Source organism: Semicossyphus pulcher, unplaced genomic scaffold, assembly GCF_022749685.1.
Source record: "Semicossyphus pulcher isolate SPU_LCO1_2020_fin unplaced genomic scaffold, fSemPul1.0.p SCAF_9, whole genome shotgun sequence".
Classification (NCBI taxonomy): Eukaryota; Metazoa; Chordata; class Actinopteri; order Labriformes; family Labridae; genus Semicossyphus; species Semicossyphus pulcher.
The window spans coordinates 3,423,793-3,445,817 of record NW_027211770.1 but is presented as its reverse complement, the minus strand read 5'-3'; the positions used below and the strand labels follow the sequence as shown (position 1 = coordinate 3,445,817).

The 22,025-nt window shown below is 41.8% G+C and overlaps 1 protein-coding gene across 1 annotated transcript in view; it reads left to right on the top strand.

Annotated features, from left to right (window-relative positions):
* Positions 1 to 258: 258 nt before the first annotated feature.
* tsnare1 (T-SNARE Domain Containing 1) overlaps positions 259 to 22,025 on the top strand; it is a 181,972-nt gene continuing 160,205 nt past the window's right edge. Inside the window, exon 1 of the mRNA XM_069656961.1 lies at positions 259 to 330. The gene's annotated coding sequence lies outside the window, so the exon portion shown is untranslated. The remainder of the gene's footprint in view (positions 331 to 22,025) is intronic.

Here is a 22,025-nt window from a genome sequence, read left to right as displayed (position 1 = left end):
CTCTATTTCCCCATATCGAAAAGAAATGACGACCAAATTATGTATTTTATTAAACGTCTTGAAATATTGATCATAGATCATCAAAGCTGTAGCTCAAAGTGAAGAGAAATCAGTTGTACTTTTTAAGCACAGCTCAGAATGTTAATGACAGCAGAATCCTATCCTGTCCACCCCCTCAACTACAAATCCCAGAGATCCTTGCCTGCCTCTAATCTGGTCATATGACCCGGCAGTAGAGCAGGTGGTACATGGTCATATGATGTTGTGAACCGAGGCTGAGGAGCAGCAACATCTGAGCTAAATCACAGCCATCTCTCCCTACGCTGAAAGGTAAAGCTGGAGGAATGCCTCCTTTTCACTGCGTTTTTCTGCCTTTAGTGACGGAGGCTGCAGCCTCACACAGAGGAGGAGGAGGAGGAGGAGGAGGAGGAGAGGGAGACGAAGGGAGGAGATGGCAGGCATGGATGAGGGGGATGGTAGGCCATCAGGGATGCCTCTCCGTTGCTTTCTGTAGACAACACAGAAGCACAGATGTTTGTAGTGTATGAATGCATGTGCTAAACATGTTGTGCCTGAGGTTATGTGTGAGGACTGCGTGTGTGTATAGATGCCATATTGTTGGAGATGTGCAGGAATATGATGGAGCTATATGTTGTTTATCTGGCAGGAGGTCACACATGGATGGATGCTTCCTGTTTTCTATTCCCCCAATCAATGCAAACCTGTCAGTACGTGAGGGCAGGAGCTCTGTTGGATACGTGATTATTACAGGGAAAAACAAAAAAGTGTTCAACTCAGCACAACATATCGAAATTTAAAATCTTTGTTTTTTCTTCACCACAGTTTTCTGTGTATGGCTGCAGTGAAAGAACGAATCACAGTGTTTGTTTACAACAGCTGGGTAAAAAAGTCCTGTGTCACACAGCGTGCATACAGTTACATATGCTCTGACAACAAATAAATTACAACAGTTGTATGCTTTCACATAGTGTTATGTCCTATGTGTGTCCATGGCGGTCTTTGCAGTTATCTGCCAGGACATGGCTGTTGTTGTGCAATGTCATGTTGATTCACTCTGAACCTTTCTATAATGGTTTGGAGTGTTGGCTCATATTTTAGTGTTTAAAATGTGCCTATTTTTTGATAAAGGTTAGTCTAAAGGAATAGTACAACATTTGGAAATGTGATTATTTTCTTGCTTGCCGACATCAAGGTGCTCAGATTGATACCCCTCATCAGTCTATGCCATGGTTAAGTAAGCAGACATGTGATAGGCAGGAACTGTGGCTATTGTTATTATTATTACTGAGAAGGTCCAGTCATGTTTTAAGACATATAAAATGCTCTATAGAAATAATTAATTGTGTCTGATATGTTTTTTCTGGGCTGCACGGTGGTGCTGTTGTTAGCGCTGTTGCGAGTTTGCATGTTCCCCCCGTGCATGCATGGGTTATCTCCGGCTACCTCCCACAGTCCAAAGACATGCTTGTAAGGTTAACTGGTGACTCTAAAATTGCCCATAGGTGTGGGTGTGAGTGTGAAAGGTTGTTTTTCTCTGTGTGTCAGCCCTGTGATTGACTGGTGACCAATCCAGGGTGTACCCTGCTTTTCACCCAATGACAGCTGGGATAGGCTCCAGCCCCCCCTTAACCCTGAACAGGATAAGCGATATAGATAAAGGATGGATGTTTTTTCTGCAAAATATGTTTAATTACCTCGTAAAAATCCTCCCAAGGCATCTCTTCCTTCTCCCTCATTAAAAATTCCCCAATCTGCATAGTCCCCGTCCACTATGCACATTTCTAACCGCCCCCTCCGTCGTGAAAACAAAACACGTCTCTGCCATCGTTTAGTGGCAACTTGTTAAAAACGTAGCTAGCTTGAAATGTAGTAATCAGAAGTAGTAACGTTAACGTTAGTAGTGAGTTTGCAAAAATGATGATGACGCTTACAGCTGGCTCACGCATCACCAAAGTGGTTGCCATAGGTTACACATAATGATATGCATGGCGTCATACCCGTCCATTAACAGGATTGGCTCCTTAGGTTTGTGACGTCTCAAACCTGCCAATCTGAAAACGTGTTGTTCAGCCTGTCCTTGGTACACTGCAGTTTAAAAGCAGACAGGCCCAGCCATGGAGGTGACTGCTGATGTTGTCCCTGATATGTCTTGTAGCACATGAAGAACACCACATGGAGATGTTTACAAGGTTAAACGCTGGATTTTACCTGGAGGGGGTCATACATCACTCTTTCACTCCTACATCAATATTGGTGTTGTTTATATATATTCTCTTGTATTAGTTTTTAGTATTTTGTATTTTCATTGTGATGTTGAACTTTAAAAGCTGCTATAACAATCTAATTTCCCCTCAGGGAAAAATAAATTACTCTATTAACTGTTAGCCAGTATTCTGCTCTCTATAGCAGCTGTTTCCACATACTATGTTGACCTCTGGGTTTCGCCTATTTTTTCATGTATAGAGAGGGGTCCGAAAATTCTACCATACTTTTTAAATCCAAAAAGAGGCAGAGAAGTTAATTTCAAAAATACTGGAATTGCATTAACAATGAAACTACAGTGAGTCACCTGTCACAGCTGATATTTAAAACTACAGCACAATGGTACAGTTAGTGGTAGACTGAGAGTGACGACATTCCCCAGTCTCCCTTATTTCCTCAGAGCTCACAGGTGGATGCCTGAGTGGGGAAGGGGCTGGTTAAATGCTGAGCACAAAGACGGTGGCAGACATACTTAAACAAAATGTATAAATATTACAAGATTTGATCAAATACATTTGGGGAACTTCCTTTATTACTGTAGGGAAATAATACTGAATGTAATGAACTAAATATAGCAGATCAGAGGAAACAGAATAGTTATCTGAATCGTATGAATGTTAAATGTAGACTAAAGGGCCTGTAGTACATGTAGGTGTACAGTTATGTCTTTAATGATACTTACCCATCAAATGTTCCAGTTACATATTATATAACGTGTTAGAGTTAGAACAGAGGATTTATTAATATAATCTGAACTCTCCATATTTAGTTGGTATGTCTGAAATGAATTCGTACTCTGTGGTGTGTTAGCCAGAGTGTATGTAACAGGATGTTGAGTGGTGGGTGTTCTCTGCATGACTCATTGCTCATCTAGCCGATCTGGACAACAGATTGTTCTCTCTAACCACTCACTCTCTTCTTTCTTCTCCCTATTTGTTTTTAAAGTTGCTATTGATTTTTATTAATATTTAGTGATGATTCAGTGTTTCACAGAGTGAGTGAATACATTTTATACAGGGCAAACCATGTTTTTTTGTTGTTGTTGTTTTTTTTCCCCTAATGTAGGGTCACCAGGTGATGGGTAGCATTAGACTTTGCTAAACTTTTCTTTTAATTACATCAAACAGAAAGCTAGAGGACAGTGTCAACATGTTCTCCAACAGGAGGAAGCTTATTTCAGTGAAAACGCTGCTTTGCTCAGCACCAAACAGCAGACAGACAATGTTAATGACTAGCTGGTGAACACACAGCTAAGAAGCCACATATTTTTTATCACAAGTTGGTGAAGTGAATATTGGACTTGCATTTGTTGCGTGGCCAATTACACAATTACAAGTGACTGCTAATCTTGCTCTCAAGTAATTGCTTTGTACATTAGCAACTGTTTGCTAACATGTTGCCTTTGTCCTTGTTTGCAGCTACCATTACAGAGGTCTATTATTCTCAAAGTACTAAAGTGGTATCACAGATCAAACATCAAAATAACACACAGGAGTAATCAAAAACATGTTTGGGTTGTTTTTACAGCTTAGAAGCTGAAATACATACAGCCATGAAACCATGCAGACCTGCACCCCAGTGGTTGTCATATATGTAGCATCCTGTATTGTAACGACGGACCGAGGAATGCCCTTAGCATTGTGTTTCTGTGTTAAGTGACCGACATGCAATCAAACTCTAGTAGTTTAACTATTTTGCAGAAGCTTGCTGGTAGTTTTAATGCATTTTTTAATTTTTTTTGCATATTATCTTACCAGCACTTCATGAGAAAGACTAGTGATGGTTATACTTAAACATATGTAAGTGTACGCTTTGTGCAAAAAAACAACAAAACCTCACAAGTGAACAGCTTTTTTTAAAACTAATATCTGTTACAATTCTGTCTCAAATGTATGGTGTTATTTTGATTAAGGTACTACTTTCTATATAAACCTCCTGGAACTTTCGGTTTGTATTGATTTTGGCGCCCCCTGTTGACAAAGCTGTACCTGCTATCTCTTTGCTGGTTTTATGCTTAAGTGATGTTTTAACAAAAAATCTCATCCTGCTTTCTTTAAAATGTAAACAAAGGCAGCGTGCAGTCAATCGCTTCATCTGACACCTACCCCCCGCCACTCGTTTCAGTCATTAAAGATAACTGAATAGAAATAATCAGCCTCGTAGCTGATGGTCTGGTTTGCTTTTGTAGGTCATACAGAGTAATCAGAATTAATTTTGGTCTGTTTCATAACCAGCAAAAAACTCCTCACAGGAGCTTTAAGTTAATCAAACTAGCTTCATCCCTAGCTCATCTTTACTGCAGTGCAACTTCTTCCGGTGCAAGTAAAGATGTGATTTACAAGTAGCTTCTTAAACACTGACTGTTTGTGCTGCTCTCAAACCATGACTTCAATGTTAATGTTCTGTTTATCAACCTCCTATGACCTCTGAACCTTGTTTAAGGTCCTGAAATTCACCTGTAAACAACGATGGAGCTTTTGTTGTTGTCATAGCAATTTAAGGACCTCACATTTTTAGCACACATGGCAGGTCGACTGTTAGTATTGAAACTGTTGACTGTTAGGCGAGTTAGTGTTAGTATTGAAATTTGAAAACAGGACACACCCCGACACTCAGCTGTGTCAGCATGACATGAGACCCACAACCTCCATCACATTTGTGAATAATGTTTACGTATGGCTCCCATTCAGAACTGCCATCTGCTGCGCTGTTTGTACAAATACACGCTCATCCTTTGGCAGACAGTCACAGTCACACTGTGCTGATTATTTGCTTTGCTTGGTATTGTGTGATTATTACAGCAGTGATAACACAAGGAACAATATTTCATTCCACCAGTCATTATACAGGAAACAGTACATATTCTCTCTGCCAGTGTATATTTCTCTACAATGTGTGCTTTCCTACAGGGCGACGTTCAGTGTACCAAAAGTGTCCCATTGCTCTGGCCTGTATCTGTCACCCATCCAAGTTTAGTCACTATCTCTTGTACGGAGGAGGAAATGAGAGGTTGATGTTTATTTCTAATTTGCATATTGAGAATAAAGTCAAACTTTAAGTATCAGTCCCAGGTTTAAGAAATGAATAAAGTCACATATTAAAGAAATGTAATACTCCATGACAATCCAAGACCAAGACACATTTTCTTTTTTCTTTTGTAAAACTTTTCAATGAAAAGCTTTTTGTTTGGAACATAAAGCTCTTGTGAGTTTTTTGCTGGTTATGAAACAGACTGAAATTAATTCTGATTACTCTGTATGACCTACAAAAGCAAACCAGACCATCAGTGACAAGGCTGATTATTTCTGTATAGTTATTTTTGACTGCTGGCGGGGGGTAGGTGTCAGATGAAGCGATTGACTGCTCACTGTTGTTTAAATTTTTTCAGGGCAAAGATTTAAAGTTAGTGGTATACTGCAGACATGTGGACTTGAGACTTGGTGACTTGGACTCAGGTCGACTCGAGTTACTGTTATGATGACTTGCGACTTGACAAAAAATAAAAGACTTGAGGCTCGACTTGGACTTGAGGCATGATGACTTGTTGTCAAGTTTCTGTCTAACTATCAAGTCTGTATGCAGGGCAAACATGGGAATCATGATTGGACGACTCGGTATGTGATTGTCATGATTGGATGACTGACTGTCAGTCAAACTCCTCGCTATTGTCAAAGTTTCCAATTAAACAAAAAGGTGAGGACCCAGAAGCAGACTTAGATAAACTGATTTAATTAAATAAAAGGCAAAAATGCATAAACAAAATCTAAACTCCAACAAAAGACAAAAAGGAAAATCAAAAGACAGAGCAAAAAACGAACAAACAAAACCAGGAAAACAGGTAGTCCAAGGGAACACAAAAATAATCCAGAGAAGACACGAGGAACAAAATCACACCAGGAAGGTCAAAGACATAGACTCCACAGGATAGACGACAATGAACTGGCAGCGAGACGGGGCAGCACAAAGACTAAATAAACTTAGGAGGTGAGGCTAATCAGACACAGGTGAGACAATCAAGGGGCAGGGCACATAATCAAACAAGCGGGAAACACAAAGGCAGGAAGTGGACCAACACAAGAGACAAGGTGACAAAGTAAAACAGGAAATGATCTAATCAAAAAGACACAAGTGAAATACTTAACTAAACAAGACTAAATACTGACAAGAACACAGAATAAACTAAATGATGAAAACTCATGACAAGGGACAAAAAGACAAGGCAAAACAAGAAATAATAACTGAACACCGAAATACAAGACACAACCAGAACTAAACTAGAAACTCATGACAGCTATGGCAACATGCAACATCAAACCCCCCCGCGACCTGATATTCTTCCCCCAAAGAGAAGCCTCATCAGTCGTACTCGTTACAACTCAATACGGTCTCAGAGCAGACCATCATCGTGGCTGCGTCTGTGCCAAGATAATACAGATACAATTCATTGTCATACTTTTTGAACAGGTTATATAAATTGGCCAATAATCTCATTATTAGATGGGCTGCTAACACCTTGTCTTTTCTCTTAATAAAGACCTGATACTACAGGTTAGAGTGCTGGATCTTGGGTGGAAAAAAAGTGACTTGACTTGGGACTTGACTTGCCAAAGAAAAAATGACTCGAGACTTGCTTGAGACTTGGACCAAATGACTTGAGACCATTTAAGACTTGAGCAAAGATGACTTGGTCACAACACTGGTATACTGTATATGACTATTAAAAGAAAGCAGGATAAGATAATTTGTTTAAAAACCACCACTTAAGCATGTACAGGACAAAATCAGCAAACAGATAAGAGGTACGGCTTTGTCCACAGGGGGCGCCAAAATCAACACAAACCAAAAGTTCCTCACAGGAGCTTTAAAGCTCAGCTACTAGCTCAACTAGCATTCTTTCTGTAAAACTTACAGCATGTGGTGGCCTTTCTCAGTGAATGGAGATCACTCAGTCCTCCTGTAGATACTTCATTTATTAGCAGACGGCCTAAGTATGAGTGTCTCGTAGAGTAGAGGCCATGAAAACTATGTAAACTCTGTCTGCAGAGGACAACTGTAGAGTGTACTTGTATAGAGCTTTTCTAGTCTTCCGACCACTCAAAGATCTTTTACACTGCATGCCACATTCACACACTCCAATCAGGATCTATGCATTCATACACCAAAGGCTGTGCCTTCAGGAGCAATTTGGGGTTCAGTGTCCTGCCCAAGGACACTTCGACATGTGACAGTAGCAGTCAGGGATCAAACTCCCGACCTTCTGATTGAGAGACGACCGACTCTTACCACGGAGCCACAGCCCCCCCTGCAAACTGTCATTTGCAGTTTAAATCTCCAGAAAACCTAGAAGGGAAGCCCGAAGTTAAGATTTAGTTCTTTGGCTTGAGGGGGTTAGGAAATTAAGAACATCAAGTGGGTTTCTGACACCTTATTCCGTAACAATATACTGTATTTTGACATGTGCATACCTCCCATCCTTAAATCGGGTTTGACTGTTTATGATTATTCAAAGTCAAAGCTGATGTAGTTTGTGTTCTAGTGGAAAACGGTCATGTGAAAGCACATAACGAGTCAGGGAAGGACACATCATGACTGATCCGCAAGCTACTGGTGTCTGCGTCATCATTGTCAGAAGTTGCCATATCTGCCTGTACACTCTAAAACACAAGCCTTGAGTTACAAACTAACATGGGGTCAGCTGCGTTTCCAAAAGTTTTAAGGTCTCATAAACACCAGAGCAGTGTAGAAGCTAGACCTATATGTTGTAAAAGCAAAAACATAGCAGTGTGGGTGTATCCTGACACATAACTGAAGTATCTTGGGGGTCTTGGTCACAGGGTCGAAGCATATTTTTGTGCTTTAAGGTGATTTTATACACAAAAGTGATATTCTGTTGGTTCAGGTTAACCTGTGCAGACTTTGCGTCATTAACAAATGTTGGGTGGACTACAAGATCGACAGGTGGATTGGTCCACATCAGCAGTAATGCTGTGGTCGGGTCAGTGGTGGTGCAGTGGGAGCTGAGCATGGGGGTGAAGCTGTTAACTTTACCAGTCAATACATCCTCACCTGTGCTCAGGAGCTTTGGGGAGTGACAGAGCTACTGAGATTATGAGTGGCTGAAGTGAGTTTCCTTCACTGTGAACTGAGTCAGTTGATGTAGTTGAGGCATCTGATAAGGGCGCCCTGTGGTACCTCCCTTTAGAGATGTTATGGTCTAACAGAGAGGAGACCCTGATCACACTGATGGGATTACATATTCCATCTGGCCTGGAGACACCTCGGGTTCCTCAGGAGGAGCTGCAGGATGTGCCTGGGATGGGCTGCGTAACCTGCTGCTACAGAGATTAAGATCTGGATTAGTGCTATAAAACAAACAGATGAATCTCAAAACTTATTGTCAGAACCCATTTTGGTGTTTGAGCTGATTGAAAATCTGGTTCACTAACAGGGTTATCATCTTAGGTGTAAAATGAGGAGACACAGATGTGTTGTGATATGCCTGCACTGATCTTTTATGTGATAACATATCTTTGTTGTAATCATTGTTTTCCTTAATCTTATTTGTGACTGTAGGTGTGTGGGAAAATCAGATGTAGGACAGCTCGTTTTCACCCTAAGGCTGGAGATATACTCGCTTTTTAACCTTGTGTTCACATACGCAACCGGCTGCATCATGAACGCGTACATGAACGCGCGTTACTGGAGGATACCTCTAGAGGGCACACCATACAGCTCAGGCCTGAATGCAACTACTGGATGTACGGGATGTAAACAACACTACATACGACACTCGAGGTTACTAGAGGTTACTATTATGTTACATAACTCTTTCTCCAACATGTTCCTCCGTGCACGGACGCAACGGTCCCGGACTTGTCTCCATTTAGTTTTGCAGGTTTCCACGTCGACTTCTAAAGCAGAACTTATCTGTCTGCAGCTGTTTGACAGGCATGTTTGTCTCTGTGCAGTGGCAATGACACATTGTACAGATGTGGACTTGGTCTATCAGCTTGTCTTTAGAACTTTCTGCCATTGTTGTCCCTGCTGCTGTGTCACATCCCCTCTGCCTCTACACTGCCCCTACTGTTCATGTGCATACTTACCTACATACTTGCCTGTTTATGATTGTATTTAAACATCTTGGTCACTTTCTTCACTCAAATCATTGATATATTTTCAAATTGATACGTGGTAGCTTCATGTCAAATCACCACAAATAGCAATCAGTTATCCAAAGGACAACAGGAAAGAAACACAGAGAAAGGGATGGAAGTTTTGGAACAGAGTTTTGGTATTTTACACAAGGGACATCAAATGGAATTTATTGAATGAATCAACAGATTTCATGTTGACTGGAGCATGGAGCTATTTTAGACTGTCCATGAGCTTTCTTCTGACACCTTGGGCCATTGCACACAAAACTGTTCACACAATTTGCCCTGAAAATTCAAGAACAAACTCATATTAGCTCATAAAGAGTCACCCTCACCCTTTTAAATCCAAATGCCCTTTCCTGTTGCACCAGGTACCCAGGCTCCCAGCATAACAAACTCAGAAAACTCAGTTTGTTATTTGTTATGTACAACAATGCAATATTTCTCGGTTTTATTAACAGTGTATTGTAGTCTTTTGCAGGCCAAGAAGACGCTACAGTAATGCAAATATTTTCCCTCGGCCAGTGAGGAAATTATATTGGGAACAAGAATTGTATTGTAGAATTTCAGCTCACCTAATAGTTTAAGTAAGTGACTTGAATGCTTGATGGCAACTGAGACCCTTTAGTAAGGACAGAGAGGAAAAGGAAAGGAGCATTTTTCAGGATGTGAATTCAGGGAGACAAGAGGCCCTGCCGTCAGAGATAACAAGGCCGGGCTCTGTGATGTGTGAATAATAGCCGGACAGAGGTTTAGACATCATTAGAATAATCAGTCCTGATGTGGACGGAGATGCATGGCAATACAGGGGAGGCCTACTGACGGCTGATAGTGCACTAATTAAGATGCTGCTGGTGCACTTTTCTCTTTTATGACGACACGAACGGACGGTGATCCAACCCCTGTGCACGAGTAATAATCTGCATCTACTCGTATTGTTCATTTCTATATGCACATTACACATTATTCACATTCAGCTCTGTATTCATTAGGCTTCCACGTTTTCTCTGGTGGTTGTGCTGTGTGTTATTTATTGTTTCAATTGTACAGTTGTGTGTTCTTCATTTTGCTGATGCAAAACATTTTTTTGGAAGAGCGCAGCTGCAGCTCATTGCTGCCGGAGACCATTCAGCATGTTTGAGGGTTTTATCGTATTCTGCTACTCATCTTGCTGTCTGCTGGATTGGAAACCCCATTGATCATATCAGATTGGTTAAGTAATTGATTGTTACTGGTTATTAACCTCCCAGAACTTTGGACCTGCTTGCCAGCCTCTGAGAACAGCCTGTAATCAGTCACAAATGGCAGCCGCTAATGAAATTAGTTCCTGGTTCTGCCTCACAACTTTGTTTGTTCCACAAAGTATTGGCAAGGGCATAGAGATGCCATGGTTTCCTCTCCCCCAGGAACGGAGTGATAGAACAACAGAATGCAGATAATGAGCTGCTGTGTCTGTGTCGTCTCTTTGTAATTACTCATGTGTCTGACCAAAATGTAAAGATGAGGCCTAAAAAGTTCTGCATCCAGCAGTTTGAGCAATATTCACAGTGTCTGTATCCACAGGCCTGAAGAGCTTTGGGACTGATACGTGTGCTGTTGTGCACACACTTCAATATTTTTTTGATGACACAGTTTTGTCTGTTGTGTGTGATTTCCATGTAATTTTTCTCACCAGAAATTAAACAGGTTGTAGACCTGATGTTGTTGTAATGTGTGTTCCTCTTTCAAAACACGAGAACTCTTAACCCATGGGTTGTGTCAGCTGGGAGTTGTGCCTCCTTCTCACAGAATCACACATTCTGGAAAATACAGAATATCAAGCGATTATTATCCAGAAACTATTTATTAAGACAGTACCATTAATATATAGCTGCAAATGTCTTGGTCTTCGCCTGAGCCAGATGAGAAAATCAATACTAATATTTTTATGTCTGTATGTCCAACGCAGGGTTAAGAGAGGGCCATGCTAAGTCCAGCCTGGCACACAGAACAGAAGCAGGAGTAACACATATTATTGTCAGATGTCAAAAATACGATAAAGTCTAACAAAACAACACAGCAAACACGTGCAGTGTACATCTTGTCTGTGTAAAATAGTCAGGTCATTCTCTGGCATCCTGAATGGATATGTGAGTTGTCTAACAAGTTTTTATTTAATTACCTTTTACTCGTAATCCGAGCTGCCAAACCAACTTTAGTGAGAAAAGCTAAAGTCTGAAGGCAACTTAATGTGTCGATGAGATGCAGATGATAATAGTTTGCTCTGTCAGACATTAGCACTTTGTGAAAATGCAATGCTGAGGTCAAAGACCTTTCAAAGTCACCAAAAGTCAGATACAACTTGCCTACAGTACAACCTTGTAGTTTGTAGAATATTTCCTGAAACTTTGATGCTTCAGTCATCAAATACACGGCTTGTTGGTTTGCCTATCAGCTCCGTCATAAGGCCTCTGAAAAGTTGTCCTTGGCTCAACTATTGCTGAAATGAAAACATGTTGGGTGGGCTTATTTTTGTTAACTAAATTGATTAATTCTAGGTTACATTCTGTCCTCAAGACAAAGAGACGCCATGCCTCCTGGGTCATATTTCATTGTCCTGCCTGTACCATAAGTATCAAAACTCCAACACAGACTCTTGTTTCTTCAGCCCTGCTTTGTGTCCGGACGCCTGAGACTTTCCTCACAGGAAAAACAACAGCATCAATTGTTCAGTGAGAGGCCTGATACATTTGTGTATGTGACAAAGCCCTCTAGTGGCTGCTTTTACTGAGCAAGATAACATTATCAACTGATCATTGACTTAACCACATATTCTTATAGTTACCCTTACCTCGCTGGTAGAACTCTTTAACCCATATGCGGATTACTGGGCCTCACCTACACTCTCATATTTAGGAATATGCAGAATATGAATAAATTAATATGGACTAAGAACTAAATATTGAGACAGTGCTAGCTGTAAACTTTGGGCCCTTGCCTCCTATACACATGAAGATGTGGTATTAGAGGCAGCTGTATTTGTACTGAAAGGAAGATCTTTGCAGTTATATGATTTATATTTACAAAAATGCTGGACTGTTCCTTTGAAACTCACCGTTATTGAGTATTCATCTTAATACAACTGGACCGAATACTTGCCATTGTAATTTAGATTTAATATCTTCTATCATGTTTTATTTCCACCTTTTTGTCCACCTGCCTGGGCACCAGATCTACCACGCTCGGCGGAGCCAATTAGATTGCAATATAACCAATCGTCTTGGTTTCAAACTATCCACAGATTAGCCTGAGCTTATCAGTCAGTCAACGCAGGCCAATTGTTTCCCAAAGCATGACCAGATGACTGCTTGGCTTTGTGTTTGGAAATGCCTCTGATTATCTTGTCATAACCAGAGAGTGAAATCCATTCGCTCAAGAGTCAGCTTTTGTTGGGGCTTGACTGAGACGCATCTTATCATCTGGTAGCAACGATTCGGCTTCATGACATGTGAAATCCCAATATTAAGGAATATTATGTGAGAGGGATGGCAGCTACCCACTGTGGGGCATTACCAGTGTGTGTAAGGCTGATAAAATAATACCCGACAGTGGCTTTGGAATGCCTTGCATGTGGTGATTCAGGGCTTCGAGAGGGTTTTAATGTTGGTGTATGTGTGTGTGAGTGCATATTTGTGCATGCCGAGGCCTGTTCCCAACAATTGGGATTGTGTAGCCATGGTGACGGCTGTGAGGGACTGTGAGAAAGCAATCTCCAGGAAGTCATAGCCGCGGGGTGAAGCATATGTGGCATGAGGATGGCACCAGAAGGCTGTGTCGTGGATGTCCAGTTGGCCATCTGTTGTGGCCCTGCAGCCGGGGCCAGGAAGCCCCCCAGAAACCACACAGGAAGAACGGCATTTTCAAATGCCAGGGCCCGGGACAGCGCTGGTGTCCCCCGGGAGCTCCTGGGCACATCCCAGACACTGAGCCTCAGACACTCTCAGTGGGACTTCCAGAAAACATCCTCGACTGGAGCGATGACTCCGTGCAGTGCATTTGTTCGTGTGGAGAATGAGAACGCTAGAGTGGAAGCGGCCGCAGCATGGCTCTATAATCGGCCAAAGATCATTACTCTTCCTCATCTCGGTCCAAGTCCCCGGGAAGCTCCACACCCCCCCAAACAGGGAGCCCATTACCAGACTGCGTCACTAGAGGCCTGCCCACACGGCCTGAGGAGACATGTTGGCATTCCACTGCTTGTTACTCTCAGGGACAGAGCTGTACTTCCAATAGATCTTGTATGCTGTGAATGAAATTAAATTCTTAGCGTGCTGTTGGATTCCTTGTGACAAAGAACAGTTATGTGACATATGAAGAGGTTGTCTTTCAGTTTGACAGGATCAAACAGTTAGATATGAACCGACTCAAACTGATGTCACACCAATAACACGTGGACAACTTGTAGAAATAACCCTACAGTCCATGGAGATAATCGAAGTGAAAGGAAAATGTTTAAATGTTTAAAGCTATACAGTTAAACTGAATTTGTACCCAAGGAAACTTCAACATGTGGACCTCAGAGCCTGGGAATCAAACTGCTGGAATACTGATTGGAGGATGACCCGCACTACCTCTGAGTCACAGCCCCTCCAAATTCAACTCTGAAACAACCTCATGTCTGATAAATTGTCGAGTCTCAGGCTGGAAGTTTTCTCAAAACATCATCAATAATAGACTGTGCAAAGGAACCTGAAAGATACTGACATTTACAAGTCAGGGGGAGGGCTTATGACACTTTCAAGTTGCAGAAGTGTTTCTGGAGCTAAAAGTCAGGGTGTCTTTTAAGTCCCATAACTTTATTGACATGCTTTCTGAAGTGATGAGACATATACCAAGATTCCACGACAACGCAGTAAAGAAGGCCTATCACTTTGTAAGCTTTATGTGTTTTACAATGTATCACTCAAAGGCAGCATATTGCTCTCTAAACAATGAAAATGGTCCTTCACTGTCCGTTATAAGGTAACTGATCCCATCCTGTGCCGGGAGGGTAAAGAGCTCATGGGCCTAGTTGTCTGCTAAATGTGTGGACATTTTTGTTGCCGTGGGTGAGCTCTTTTCTTCATTTTCTTCTTTTTTGTTGACTTAGCTGCTAACTGCTGGTGGGTCCCACACTTAACAAATCCTCTAAACGTCAAAACCCTGTTCTAGCTCCGATCCCACTTACGTGCCCCTTTAAATTAACGTGATGATGTCATGACCAAAGCCACGACAAAGTATTCCATAGTACTCTAAGGCAGGGGTTCCCAACCCCCGGTGCTGGTCCGCGAAACCCAATAGGTGTCTGTGACATTCCAAACATTCGCGGAGTCAGAACCGTCGAATGGGCTGTGTGAAGTGTGCAACCACACAGGGCCTCGCGCCTCTACAGACAAAAGTCGCCCAATTCAGCTGGAAAAACCGCGGACCTGGCAACCCTGGCTTCGCATCCCATGAAACTTTGCCCGAGAAGCCTGATGCCCCTCTAAAGCTCTGTGTTTAACAGTGAAATATATGAACTACACAGCATATGGGCTTATGACAGCCTGTGGAGACAAAGTTTATACTTTAACTCTTCCCAGAAATACAGACGTATCGCAACGTTATTGATTCAGGTATGAGCATCAAAACACACACAGGTCTGCGTCATATCTGCTCCTCTCCTAACGTCTGTCTCCTCCCCGCGCGGTACGATAACTCTGATAAACTCCGGCTCATCTCAGTCACAGCGTGTGTAGATGTATTTTATCCTTTATAAAGGGTTTTCACAGAAATACGGGACCGATCACAACGCTATGAACTTAATAGAAACACACAGATCAGTGTCATCACTGCGCTGCATTATCAGACACTGCACAATGCTCGATCATATTATAATTTCAATTAAACTGCTAGGATCACACAATGGATCATACGGATTGCGCCGTCCCTCTCGTCGGCTCGTCCCGTATTAAAAAAAAACGTAGATGCAGTCTCCTCACTGAATAAACACAGATACGATCAGTCTGTATTTCCATGCGTGTGACCGAGATTTATGCGCATGCGTGTCGACCCCCCCCGTCCGTCAAAAATATTATTGCTACTGTCCGGTCCGTGTAGTCAGGAAGGTTGGGAACCCCTGCTCTAAAGTATTTCCCAGAAGTGTAAAGGCCTTTTTTTGCAGTACAATCCTCTTTCACATGACGGTTTCTGGGGACGTGATGGCATAGCTCTGAAAACATGCCCTTTAAGGAAGAAGAGTTGTAACATGGCTTTACATCCTGTGTCTGACGTCTTTGTGCGTCTGCTGAACCAAAAATATGTCCCTCTGACATATGAGCTTGGTTTTTATGCTTCAACCTTAAATATAATACAGCATGTGCCTTCTGGCTATTTTCTTGTTTGCTTTTTTTTCTCCTCATTCTAAAAATACAATCAGCTGAGAGAGCCTTTGAATAGCCTGAAATATTACTGTAGGTATGTGGGTGCATGTTACACAACCCTGAGGTAAGATAATAGCTACTTTTTTTAAAGGTCAGATGAAAAAGAGGCCAGATAAAGTCTGCTGCACGCTCGGCTGTTCTTTAGAGAAAGGCCACAGCCGGATTGGGAGTGAGAGGCTGAAGAAAAGGATAGCAGAAGAGTTTTTTTATGCACAGATTTAGTGAGCAGAGTTTGTGGAATAATGAACAGCTTCCCCTTAGGACCATCACCTGCTCCAAGACGCATTTCGGCAGCAATGTACGGCAGAAAACTCTCATGTTGCCATTGACTATTCAATCAAATAAGTGCGGAGAGGACAACCTTTTTGGTCCTTTCAAACAAATGAAAGCAGCGTTGCGCTTTAGCCCTCTGACTCAAGGTCACCTTTCACTGAAGCATCCCTGCCTCACTGAGGGACATCCAGGCTCACCGTCTGTAAAGTGTTATTGATAATTGTGTGGCTGAACAAATCTGCGTGTTGTGCCAGGACACCTGCGTCACTAATAAAGATACAGCTGGTTCTGTGTAGACACAACAACAGCATATGGATCATTGAAATGATCTGACCCTAAGCTGGGGGGGGGGGGGGGGTCCACTTAAATTCAACCTGGGTCTTATATTAATGGATTTTTCTTTCTGTGATGATACCTTTTAGTCAAAAATGAATTGCTGTGACCAGCGAGTATGGTAACATTGGTAGAAAGAAGTCTGACTGGCCAAAAACACTCAATCAAACAGGTTGTCAACTTATTTGGAAGAGAAAACAAAGACAAACTAAACAATTTCACTTTTGTTAAACCTTTGTCAACATCCACAGTTTGTTGACTTTATGATTCAAATGTGATCTATTCAATTCTGAAAATATGTAGAAACACATCTTTTGTGCGAAATAAAAGTTTATCATCGTTGTGGGGGGCCGCCCACAGCGTACCCCTCTAGTGTCAGTTTTGCACGTGCTGGGCTCTGAGGTCAAGATGGCAATAATAAAAATGCTAAATCCATTCAGACTTAAAATAAAGCTTGTTTCTCACACATTAGTAAAGTTCTTATCATTCCCACTTTGTTGTAAGAATGTTGCTTTTTTCCCCAGACATCAGCAATTACTTTGGAAAGTGTAAAACTAGTGTAACTGATCTTAAGAGTACTCCACATGTTTAACATTTATCAGACCTATGACCTATATTGACCAAAATTCGGTTGGAGGTTGTTTATTAAAAAATCAAAGTTCTTACCCAAAGGCAAAGGTGGAACTAGCGTGATGTTGTTATAAAGAAACAAATCCACCTCAGCCAGTTTCACACCAAATATAAAGAATACACAGTTAGCAGGAGAGATCAAAGATCCACAAAGCCAACTTTTTCTGCTGCCAGATTAGCTTTGATGGGTTAGCTTATGTATTGTGTTATTTGTGTTGTATTTGCGGTGGAAACTTGTTGTTTTTGAGAAGCATATGACAAATGAACTCAAACTTGTTCTACTGCAAATATGACACAAATGACGCAATACATAAGCTAACCCTTCAAAGCTTATAGTGGGCTAACGTTAGCTAGCTTTACATGCTAACATTGGATAGCATGTTAGAAAACGTGTGAGTTAGAAAACGAGTTCATCATTACTAAATCATCACTTCACACGAGGTCCCCATTACTTCCTTGACTTGTGTCCCCGCCAAGTAAAGTGACGTCATGATACTCATTTGTAAATGGCTGCATTTCAATCAATGTATGAAGTAACTGTGAATGAACATCCCTTAATTGATGATCTATTAAGTGTAAACTAATGACATAAAGTCACAGTGACTTCTTCATTTCTTAACAGCGAGCAACAGGAATCAATGATACATCCTGCATTAATTAATGCATTAAATCATCATGAGTCATGCATCAGTTAAGCATTACTTAAGTTTATAAATCGTACCCTCAATGTAAAATGTTACCCACAATTCTCTACGATCTCTACAGTGAAATTGCTGTTGTAATAACTCCACCCTCGAGTCAATGCTGGAACCCTGTATGACATGCATTGTGGAGGCCATGTATACTGAAGGTCAAAGTTTAAACTTGTTGAACTTTGGTGGCAAGACCTGTTGGGAGTTAGTGCAGTGCAGACCAATAAGGCTTGCCCAGTAGTCTGGAAGTTGCAGAGGCTTTTTCCATTGGAAATATCAGCCCTGCTCGGCACACTGTTGAACTTGTGCATCTCGCACTGACTCTGAAATTACACCCCATTTTCGACCAACAGTCAATGTTAGTTTCTTAAACCATGAACTTTTTACAGTTTTAGGTAGAAAAACTTACCAAACTTTGCATGAGGTGGCAGAGCAGAAAAATGAATCAATTTTTTTGACTTTGATTTGGTGTGTGGAGGTAACGGTCAGTGCTACGTATCCTCATATAATGGTTTGTGTGATATAACACAAAAAGTTAGATTAGTTTGTGAAAACCTGCGACTGTCCCACGTGTTCTCATACAGAAGCCTTTGCCCTTGTTCTCTTGGACCTCACACAGATGCACAAATATATTACATTACATAAACATTAATGACAGCCTTATCGCTACAGCACATATCCTCAATATAGGTATGCTATTGACAATTTGGGGAACATCTAATCAGAACAGTTTTTCCGACATAACACTTCTTGCCCTGTTTTTTCTCACATTGCTGGTGGTAGCCCTGCGGCCCTGATGTGTTGGCTCGTTTGTCAGAGTTTCCAGATTGCATGTCCAAGCCTGTTGCTGTTCTTTTTTAAACTCTTGTTACTGACGAGCTGTCGCACAGGAATGTGGGTGACAGTTTTTGACAGGAATGCCACACTTCCATGTCAGACACATCTGTTTCAGTACTTTCTAAGTGGGGAGAAATCTCAGTCACTGCAATGCAAAGAACACCTCAGACAGCGTCATCTCTGTTGAAGGTGTCTCTTTCAGCGTATCAGCTCCCTGACCGAGCAGCCGTCTCCATGGTTTCCAAACCCAATTAAAGAGGTTGTTCCAATTAGAGCGCCGAGTGTGATAGGTAAGAGCACCGAGAGCCTGGCCTCACCCAGTATGCAAGCAACCCCCTCCAGTACTATAGTGTCAGAGCGCTGACTTCTGTCTTTGATTTTATCATGTCTAGACAGTCATCTAAGCAGCAGGGACTGCTGTATGAGCTAAACAGTGTTTCCTTTGCCCAGTGTGTGTGAGGTGCTAACAGGTCGACATTCCAGAGATACAATCTGTCTCTCAAATCGTGACAAAATGGTTGTAAATGTTTATGAGTGTATTACTGTGGTGCGGATGCCATTATAATGCACATGGATATTTAGTACCGCCTGGGCTGACATTCATATGCAATCAATACAACATCAGTAACAAATCTACACAGAAGCTCCCATAAACGTGTGTGTGCTAATGAAAGCAGAGCTGTGTGTACCGCCTCACCTCTCACACAGCACTATGTGTCGAGCCAGACTGCTGCTGGTGTTTGCCTTCCTAAGGCTAAAGCTGTGACAGAGAACAAACACAGATAACACATGCTTTGTTTTCTATCCGAACCTCCCCTCTAACTGTTTCCTTTATCCCTGCCAATCCACACATGCCACTGAAGAAGATAAAGGGCTATGGTATATCACAAGATCTTGTTTGTGTGATGACATGAAGTGATCTGCAGGGTGAGGAAGATAAAGACAGCGTCAGGCTGCTAACTGCTCCACATTACTGCTGTGTTACCATTAGCTTGTTTGCTTTGGAGCAGCAGTGGTGCTGTTGTTTGTAATCATCAGGGAACATGCTGATGTGCTCTGAGGAAAGTTGGTTCTGACCAGTTCCTGAAGTTTTCAGGTGTGTTCTTGTTGAACTTTTCATTTACATAATTGTCAGCTGGGAGAGGCTCCAGGCCCCACGCGACCCTCAAAGGATAACTGTTACACGCAACAAAAATAATGGAAGTCATTCAGGTTATTGTGCCACTACACCAGCCTAAAATAAAGCAGCTCATTAGGAAAAATCCAGAAATATGCTATTCTTTGGAAATTTGCTTTATATGCTAGTCTATCAGTTTCAGCCACATTCAAAAGATCTTTGACCGCCTGTAGTCATGTCAAAAAGACTTTAGTAAGCTTTAGTTTCATGAGAGAATCAAGAAATGTTGGACTGCACATCAAAGGATATTTGCATTTATGTTAACATGTCTCAGCTTCCCCTTGTTGTGCTGCCGAGTCCCCTTTGAGCCTCTGAGTCGGGATGACCTGGGCCGGCGTGGTTTTTGAGGTTCAGCTCACAATTAGTGACCTCCTGTCACACACCGCCCTTTGTAGACATTTTGGTGCCCTGGATCAGACATCTACTGGCACCCTGCCATTCATGTTTTCACTTAAATATTTTATGACATGTATAATAATTTTGTATTATTTTAAAGTCCCGGTTAAGTTCAAAGATGAATCATACTCAGGATATGACAGAATGTAACTTAACACCCCTGTACGTGATCAGATTTTACTGATCGTGTGTTGAGGAGTGTCTTCGATCTTCATCATCACAGACACCAATATTCATTTAAATCAATATCTGACAATATTCTTCTATATTGCTCTCTATACCTATCCCCTGCTGGATCCCACCTGCCCTCAGTATGTTTCATTCACTGTTTATCACACCAGGAATAAGTTAAGCTAGCTACTGTACTATTGCTTAACTATATGTGGATTATCTATTCTGATGAGATAGCTGCCTGCTACAGCCGGATGTGTGCTATAACACACTGAAGTGAAGCAATATGTTTGTTTGGTGGAAAAAAATAATGTCTTGCAATTTCTTGCAAGTTTTTGTTGCCAGCCTTTTTGTCCTACGCCGCGGCCGTTACATGTCAAATACATGTAGCTGCTTTTTTTTCAATAGTTTTGCCAATTTGCATGTTTGTTTGTTTTAAGTGCATCATACTTGTACTCTTAGGGCCAACATTGAGTCCACTGAACGCATTTATTGATTTCAGTCTGAAATGTAGCTGTCGGTAATGTTACCACAGCGGCCTTCACCACTGGAGCTCACAGAGATGTTTTTGTGCAGTGTGAGAGTGGAAGTCAGGACAGTGCATGTGTGCACAGTAACCTAATGTCTGTGAGAGACATGCAAAAAGTCATGCATATGGATATTTCTGCCTTTTATGCAAAGTTTGAGTGAGCATCTTAGGAAGGCTTCAGTTACACAACATTGAGTCACTGATTCCTGTAGCATATTTTACTGTCTTGTTTTAAACAGTCAGAGTTAGCTTTGGGCATTACCCGTTCCATGAAAATGTTTTGGTTTAGATCAAACTGTCAAGCCAAACCCACCAGAGGTAGTACTGAAGCCCTCTGGCACACGGAGCTTCAGTCTGGAGAGTACATGTGATAGCTCAGCCTGGATGGCAGGTGCCACTGGAAGGTAAGCTGAGGCGGAGTTTAGTTATGGGATAGAATGGGGTGATTTATCTCAATAATGACTCCTTTTTGTGTGACAAGGCAATTTCACTGCCCAGAGGTGTTTTTTCTCTCCTCCTCCCTGGGCTGAAGGTTGTTTTCAAAGGGAGGCAGTGCTGATGGAATGGCCTGAGATCAGACTGGGGACGGGGGAGGAGGCTTTAGTAAACACACATGAGCAATCCTTAAGTTTGGCTGTGTCAGCTGAAGGGGTGACAATAAAGAGAGGGGATAAAGCCGAGCCACTTTCCCATTGGGAGGAGAGACATTGGTTTTGAGTTCATCTTTCCTCTCTGTTCTGAGAGGTTTCTGTCGAGGGTTGAGCCTGGAAACACACTGCCTTTTGATTTCCATCCTTCCTTTGATCCTGTCATACAAACCTACCATGTGGCTGCGTCTCTGTATCTCTGAATATGCACTTAAAAAGCTTGCAATCAAACCAGCAATAACTTGATTGTCTTGGTGGAATCAGCAAAACATCCTTTCACTTCTATCTAAATTTACAAGCAGGCATGTGACCTTCAACGTGTAGCCGCAAGGCTTTGGAAGCTATGTCACAGAAGCTGCATTGGGGTTATTTCAGGACCCAATCTGCACAGCTGTTTACCTGTGCTGCTGTTAACTTTATGTAGCAGATGCTTGCTTTGGTGTGGACGTCAACTAATTTGAGA